We start from the raw sequence: 8,481 nt of genomic DNA, 5'->3' as shown, positions 1-8,481 counted from the left end.
GCTGGTCTCCATTTTGTGAGTCAGCCTGGCAGGCTGCAGACTGCTGCCCCAATAAAGCTTGCTGTTCAAACATTTGTGTGCCCCTTCTTAGGCAACACTTTCATTCTGGTGCCGAAACCCAGGAGGTGGTGCTATCAGGACCTGCTGCCTCGTCCCACTGGGGCCGGGAGCTGCACTCCTGATCGCCTCTTCCTGGATCTGCAGCTGCCGAACTGGGACACACCTCCAGGGCTTTCAGTCCTTTCCCATTGCCAAAGCTGCATTCAACACCAGCCTGATTCTCTTCATGGGTGAGTCAAGGGTCTCCCTCTGTCGGGTCTCCTGTCTGTTGGGCTCTGGAAGCCCCACAGAAACCCTAGCGCTCGGTCAGGAGCACCCCCCCAGCCTTTTGGAAAGCCTGAACCCTTGCCACCTCGGAGATGTCCAACTGGCGAATGGTTTACCCCTGGGCTCGGAGCCCTCTCATCTCTGGAGAGTGGTTAAGGAATGAGGATGCTCCTTCCCTACCCCTTTCTCGGAGCCTTTGTCCTCACCCTTTCTAATTGGCAGACACCTAATGGGCACCACTCAGTCTCGCCCTCCTGGGGACACCCCCCTGGGTTATCTTCTAAAACACATTAAAACCCTCAGCCTTGGGGACTCAGTTAGGCCAAAGTGACTAATCTTTTACTGTAATACTGCCTGGCCTCAATACCACTTAGACAACGGGTCCCAATGGCCTGAGAACAGCACTTTCTATTTCATTATGCTCCATGATCTGGACAATTTCTGTCAGTGCAATGGCAAATGGTCTAAAATCCCTTATGTTCAAGCCTTCCTCACTCTTCACTCTCACCCCTCTTTGTGTTCCTCCTGTCCCACCTCTCAAATTCTCTAACCCCCTGAACCTTCTACTCCAACTTGCCCTACTTCCCCTTCCAGCCCCCCATCAAGGGCGACTCCAGTCCCGATACCCCTGTCCTTCCCTCCCCTCCACACACACGGTCCCGGGATGGCCGACTCCCTCCCCTGGCCCCCATCCTGCCCCTGCATGAAGTGGTGGGAGCTGAGGGCGTTGTTAGAGTCCATGTCCCTTTCTCCCTCACTGACCTCTCTCAAATTGAAAAGCGCTTAGGCTCTTTCTCTCCACACCCCAACACATACCTCAAGGAGTTTAGGTATCTGACAAAATCCTACAATCTCTCTTGACACAATCTCTATGTTATTCTCTTCCATTCTTCTCCCGGAAGAAAGAGAGGGTCTGGCTGGCGGCCCTGGCACACGCAGACGAGGTCCACCAGGCAGACAACACCAATCCCGTGGGTACTACTGCCATCCCCCAGGAGGAACCCAATTGGAATTATCAGGTGGACCACGCAGACCGAGGTCTCTGCAGTGGGATGGTTATTTACCTCATTGTGGGCCTCCGAAGGGCTGCGTTTAAGGCAGTTAACTATGATAAACTCAGAAAAACTACCCAAGAGGGATGATGAAAATCTGGCCCAGTTTTTGGCTCGCTTAACTGAGGCCGTCCAAAAATTCACCAAAGTTGATCCTGCATGGGCCAAGGGAACTTTAATTCTTAATACTCATTTTATATCTCAGTTGGCTCCTGATACTCAAAAAAAACTTATGGCTTTTAAAATTTTCAATGGTCGTGAGGATCAGGCAAAGGCAGAAAAAGCCCAGCATGATAGGGCTAAGTACCAGCTACTGGCTGCTGCCCTACAAGGCTCCCGGACCAGTCAGCGAGTATCGGCAAAGATCCTTCCTGGTTCCTGTTTTAAATGTGGCAGAGTCGGCCACTGGGCTTAGTCCCCAAAACCACCATCAGGACCCTGCCCTCTGTGCAAACAGAAGGGACACTGGAAGGTAGACTGTCCTCTTTCCCCTCAGCGTGGGAGGCCAGTCCCCTCCCTTCCCACGAGAGAATCCGGTTCATTTCTACCTGACCTGTTGGGCCTAGCTGCAGAAGATTGACGGTGCCCCGGGATGTTGACTCCTTCACCCATCACATCAAAGGAGCCCAGGGTAACTATCCACGTGACAGGTAAGCTGATCTCATTTCTTATTGATACTGGCGTCACTTATTCTGCCTTGCCTGAATGCCCCAGACCTATGCGTCCCTCAGGGGTCTCGATTGTTGGAGTTGATGGACTTGTTTTCTCCCCACTGACCACTGAGCCTTTGTCTTGCCATATCATAAAAGGCCACCTTACCAAATTAACTCTAGAGCTTCAAGAGCCCTCGACTGCCCTTCTCCCCATTGCTCTTGCTCTCGTCTGTATTAGTCCCTCCAGCCCCACCTTTCTTAGCCCGTTCAAGCTTATGTATGGCAGGCCATTTCTCCTAGACAATCTCCCTTCCACAACTCCCGCTCTGGGCGACTATGTTCCTGTTTTAAACCTGGTTTGACATCTCATGAGAGAACATGCAGACTCCAGTCTTCCTAAACCTCTCCCTATCCCACCCTCCTCTGTTCCCCTCGCCCCTGGCGATTGGGTCCTTCTAAAAACCCTTCACCCCGCCAAACTCTCCCCCAATGGACAGGCCCTTTCCAGGTCCTCTTGACCACCCCAACAGCGGTTAAACTCTGAGAAAAGGCCCCCTGGTTCCACATTTCCAAGCTCAAAAAGACCAAACCCCCTTCACTCGATCCTCCCCCTACACCTTCTGCCTTTTCTTATTCTCCTCTAGGACCTACCTGGCTCAAGCTGACCAGGATTGCAGAACATCCTTGCCCCCAGGCCAAAACCTCATAATAGGTCATCATACATGAGGCTGAGTAACTGTGCCCCTTTATTGACTATATCTCTCCCTGCCTTGGCCATTTTGATATTAATTCTGTGTGTCCTCTTGATATTTGGTATTGGCCTGATAGCTGCTGCACCTAGCCATTGGAACAAAAAGAAAAAAATGCTGTCTTTTCTTATGTTACCTGAGTACACAGGGCATCCTACTCTTTTTGTCCTGCTTAAATTAGGTCTGTGGACACTGGAATTCCGGCAGGGCACTGGATTTGCTAACTGTAAAACATGGGGGAACCTGCCTCTTCCTAGGAGAGGAATGCTGCTATTATGCCAACTGGTCAGGGGTGGTCAGAGAGTCCATGGATAGACTCAAAGATTGCCTCAAGGCTATGGAATCAAAATATGAGATACAAGAATCAGAGTCTTGGTGGAGTTGGACCACCACAGGCTGGAGACCCTGGGTGGGAGCACTTATGGGACCTCTGGTAACCCTGCCTGATCCTGGCCTTCGGCCCATCCTCATTTTGCTGTTTTCAAAATTTCCTTCAGGAAAGATTCAAGGCTTTTACCAACCAGATGGTCCATGAACTTCTCCTAGCTGACTATAAAAGAATCCCCACCAGCCCCGACCTGACCACTTCACCAGCCTGAGGACCACTCAACCAATTGCCAACAAGGAACACATGACTCAGGCTTGGTTGCGCTCATGATTTCTTTATTTCATTTCTCACCTGCAACAAGTCTTACATTGGTTTCATCCCCAAGACGGGTCAATAGAGGGGATCTTCCAATGGGTAACTGACCACTTCTATCAGGGAACCCTCCAAGACTTCTCCCCTGAGAAAATTTCCCTTCATACTTTCTTCCTTATTTGCTGGTTATCTCTACTCACTTCACTTCCCCCATGTCCAAAAGGCCCCTCTGCCCTCAAACCCTGGGGACCCAATTCTTCTCCCATGTTGCCCAACAATCCCTCCCGGGAAAAGTCCGAAGCCTCGTCTGCTGCCTCATGTACCCAAAAAAGACCTGCCCCTTCTGCGTCCCTTATAAAGGTTCCTCCCCCGATTTTACCTGGCACCGAAGGGGAAATCTAGCTCTCCTCCTTGGATATTGCCGCTGCCATCGCCAGCCCATCAGACCCACCTGCTGGCACAAGGGGCTCCTTAACCACTCCTGGTTTTCCCTCAAGTTCCATACCAGATTCTTAGTCCATCTTTTCTACCACCTTCTGACTTTCCCTCAATCCCCTAAGCCGGACATGCCTCCTGAGTATTATGTTAAAAGGATTTTACAAATAATAGTTTTCTTTGACTTCCACAAAGGAACACCAATCCCCCCTTTTGTTGCTGACGCCTTCCGAGTAAAACTTACCAAAATCTTCCCTCATTACCTCAGGCCCTCACGGTGGTCCTGCTGCCCAAAGTCCTTTTACCTACCTCTCATCACTCCTCTCTGCCTGCTAGATCTGGCCACCATGACAATCGTAGCTGCTCCCAAAAAATTGGCGCTCCAACAATTCCAGGCCTACCAAGAAACACTACAGGGGCTCCAGTGCCATATCAACTTCCCAGCCAACTCCCCATTCCCCCAAAACTTCATCCCAGATCAGCAGGAAGTAGATACAAAAAGAGAGACCATCACCCCAATTCCATAATGAATTAAAGTCTGGGATGTTAGGTATTCTGAAACCCCCGCAAGAACAAGCTCCCTCCTCCCCCCTCTTCTCCTCTTGTAATGGCAAACAGGGAACTTCTGCATAACTAAGGCTTGACCCCTCCTAGTTAGTAACCTTCTACCTAGTTAGGGGCTTTTCTGCCCCACTGGTTTCATGACCAGATGTTCCCACAAGATAGGGACTTCCTGGAGCCTGTTACTCCATCCCCCAACCAAAACTTGTTGCTACATGCCCTAACTGCAATCACCCACCCCCATCAAAGGACTATGTACTCTCCCACATACAAAACCCCTATATAAGCCTCCAGCTCAGCTCATGGTGCTGCTGGTCTCCATTTTGTAAGTCAGCCCAGCAGGAGGCAGACTGCTGCCCCAATAAAGCTTGCTGCTTAAACATTTGTGTGCCCCTTCTTCGACAGCCCTTTCATTTACCATCTTCATTTCTGTGACCATTCTGGTCTTCTGAGATCTGACCAGAATTTCCCACAAACTTGACTTACCTCATTCTAGGGATTTTTTTCTCCGATAGCATCTCCAAGACCTCTTCAAACTGCTCCCAAGAATCAGTTCCAAAAGCTTCTAAACCACATATTCAGGTTACTACAGCAAGAACCCCACTAATCCAGTACCAAAATCTGTCTTAGTCACTTTTCTTGTTGCTGGGACAAAATACCCAACACAATTTAAAAGAGCAGAGGTTTATTTGGACTCATTTCAGTTCATAGTCTGCTGGCTTCAAGGTGTTGTGTCTGGGGGTTGTGACCACACTGGCTGATTCCCAGCCAACTGGGAATTGTAAATGTATCAATAAAGAATTAGAAATATAAGGTTTAGAAGGGAGAATCAAATCTATTTGCATGAAAGGAGGAAAAGAGGACAGAAGGCTACCCTGTGAGAAAGAGTAGGGTGTCTAGAGCCAGAAAAAACCTGTTGGCCCTGTGTTCTTGGCTGCTTTTATGGGGGCTCAAGGGCCCTTCCCCCTACATGGAATTTGTCATAATCTGATTGGTTCCCTGTGTTGTCGTAGATAAATTCCAGGCCCCAAGACCCCGAACCCCCTGCACTCTTTTTTTTTTTTTGGTACCAGGGATCAAACTCATGACCCTTGTGCTTGCAAGGTAGATGTGATGCCACTGAGCTAAATCCCTGGCCTGGCCCTGCACCATTGTTGATGTGCACATTCTTAAGTGAGCCTGTCAGAATCTTTAGAATTTATAGGTTTGTTAAAAAGGACCTTACATACAAGGTTGCATTAGCAAGTAAGGGGGCTAGTGCACTAATATAGTAGCCATAGAATGGAAATATATAGATATTTGGAGAATATATGGGGGAGGCTTTAAGTGGCTGCCCCTTGTTTCCTTTGCATTATATTGAGGTCGGTGAGGGGTGGCTACTTTGGTTTCCAGCACCTGGCTTCCCCTGTGCTTTGCTTGTCCACCTCCATTCTTGTCTTATTAATTGCTTTTTCCAGTGAAGCATTAACTCTTTCTAGTCAGGATGTTCCGGAATGGCAGAAAGAAATGTACAGAGACACAGAAGTTGGGTAAAAAAACAAAGCCTTTACTTGCTAGCAGGGCAGGACTGTCAGAAACTCATCTGATCAATGTCCGTGCCGTTCTTTGTTTTAACATTTTATTTTATATCTTAGCCATTACCTCATTCCTGGTGGTCTTAGTAAAATTTGTTTCTCTTTTACAACTAGTTCCTGTTAATGGTTAAAGTCACAGACATATAACAAACAGATGGCGCTTAAAACACATACATTGTAAACTACCCAAACGTTTCTACTTTGCTTTGCTCCAGGTTAAATGTTATCTACAGCTAGGTTACAGGTCAAAGGTTCAGATAGCCATCACCTTAAACAATAAGAGTTATGAGAAAGGTAAATCTTAAAGGAATGTATTACTTATTCTACTTCAGCTACCTTAATAACTAACTTATAGTTCAAATTTTCTCTATCAAGGATTAGCCAGAAAGCCCAATAAGGCTTTTCCCCTGTAAATATACAGACCCCATTTCCCTACACAAGCAGAGGTACATGGCAGAGAAGAGCTGCTTGTGGCATGGGCAACAGGAACCAGGAGAGCTCTTTTCTTTAAAGGTACATAGGTGGGGCCGGGGATTTAGCTCAGTGGTTCCGGCACCTGCCTCGAAAGTGCAAGGTCCTGAGTTCGATCCCCGGTACCAAAAAAATAAAATAAATAAATAAAGGTACCTAGGTTCTTCTTTCAGGGGTTTACTTAAAACAGACTATCCTGACATTTAAACTAATAGATTAAATAAAGTTCTGAATCACCTGAATTTACATGATACTGGGATTTATGTGATTTGTGAGTGAAGAATGTATGTCCCCCAGGGAAGACATGAAGGGAAGAAGAAGGTGCTGAAAACAAGGTTGGGAGTGCCAGCTTAGTGTTAGAGGCAGGCCAGAGAGTTGGGAGCTTGGGAGTTGGGGAACAGAGAGGTTAGGGGGAGATATGAGAGGTCTTATGAGGCCTAACTTGAGAGTGGGCTTACTCCAGTCCTTTTGGAACATGAATCATCTGGCAAATTGATTATGTTGAAAGAAGGAAAGTTAGGATTTTCTTGGTGGCGAAATAGGAGATAGGACATGGCTTAGGCTGGCTGTGAAAAGAGGCATGATGGGGTCCCAAGCTGTACACAGCACCGCCTCAGGACCCTGTAGTAGGGGATGACATAAAAGAGACAAGACACCATGAGGAACCCGCTATCATGATTCTTCACAGTAGCCCATCTTGTGTTTTCTGGGCCAGTGTGTACTTTTATTTTTGCTTTTCTCTGTTCCTTTTATTCACCTCAAGTATGCTCTGCAGAGTCAGTTTCTCCCTCACCTCCCTTTTCAAATAAACCTTGTCACCATTTTTGGCTTGTCTTGTTCAATTCTTTGTTTGAAACAAGAAGGATCTAGAATATGTTTAACTGGAGAGCCATTTCTGAAAGAAATGGGAGTTTGTCCATTGTCTAACATGGTATTTTCTTCTAATGGAGTTTAGGCGTTTTCTAGATGGAGGCCTCAATACAATACAGGCTATGCAGTATTTCCCTAGTCCAAGAGAAATACAGTGTGAACTATATATATAACTTAAAAAAATTTTAGTAGTCACATATTAAAGGAAACAGGTGAAATTTATTTTAATACAATATATCCAAAATATTAGATCAACATACTGTTGGCCCTCTGTATCCACATCCATGGATTCAATCAACCATGGACCAAAAATATTCAGGGGAAAAAAATCCATCTCTGTTGAATGTGTGCAGACTTGTTTTTCTTGTAGTTATTTCCTAAAAAATAAAATGTGTACAACTAAATAGCATTTATATTGTATTAGAAATTATAAATAATCTACAGATGACTTAATGTATATAGGAAGTATACTTTTAATATTTTATTTTATTTTATTTTATTATTTTTTGGTACCGGGGATTGAACTTGGGTCCTTGCGCTTGCGCAGCAGGTGGCAAAACCACTGAGCTAAATCCCTGGCCCACTTTTAATATTTTAGAAAGGAGGTGAAAGCTTCAGAATATGATATTCTTTTAAAAAATTTACTAAGTTTAATACTATACAAACTCTTTTGCCCCATAGGAAGAATGCAAAATTCAGCAAGGATGAAAGAGAAATATTTAAATTAAATACAATGTAAGATATTTAGCCAAAAGGATTTTTAAAAATAAAACAAATTTCAGGGGCCAGGGATTTAGCTCAGTGGCAGCTTGCCTGCTTTGCAAGAATAAGGTCCTGAGTTTGATCCCCGGTACCAGAAAAAAAAAATTTCAATTGGTAATACCCTAAAATTGCCATTATGTTTACAGTAGATAGTATTTTTTAAAATTGGTACCAGGGATCAAACTCAGGACCTTGAGCTTGTGAGGCAGGTGGTGGCATCACTGAGCTAAATCCCTGGCAGTAGATAGTGTTTTTTTAAAATGTTAGTGCCGTGTGACTCTATAGCCTTATGCATACATACTAAGCACACATTTTACAACCGAGCTATACCCCTAGCACTAAGATAGGAATTTAAAACAAAATCAATTCAATCTGATAAATCAACAG

General features: G+C 45.7%; 1 long non-coding RNA gene across 1 annotated transcript; it reads left to right on the top strand.

Moving 5' to 3' along the window:
* On the top strand, window positions 1-4,797 carry LOC110344047 (uncharacterized). Its single transcript, XR_002386321.2, has 3 exons — window positions 1-290; window positions 1,876-2,029; window positions 3,279-4,797. It is a non-coding gene; the product is annotated as an uncharacterized LOC110344047 (long non-coding RNA).
* Window positions 4,798-8,481: the final 3,684 nt, after the last annotated feature.

Source organism: Heterocephalus glaber, unplaced genomic scaffold, assembly GCF_053883595.1.
Source record: "Heterocephalus glaber isolate CG9 unplaced genomic scaffold, H.glaber_assembly_v1.0 deba00000331, whole genome shotgun sequence".
In the NCBI taxonomy this organism is placed as follows: domain Eukaryota; kingdom Metazoa; phylum Chordata; class Mammalia; order Rodentia; family Bathyergidae; genus Heterocephalus; species Heterocephalus glaber.
Note: the sequence above shows the minus strand (reverse complement) of the source record. Positions and strands in the feature narration are given on the sequence as shown.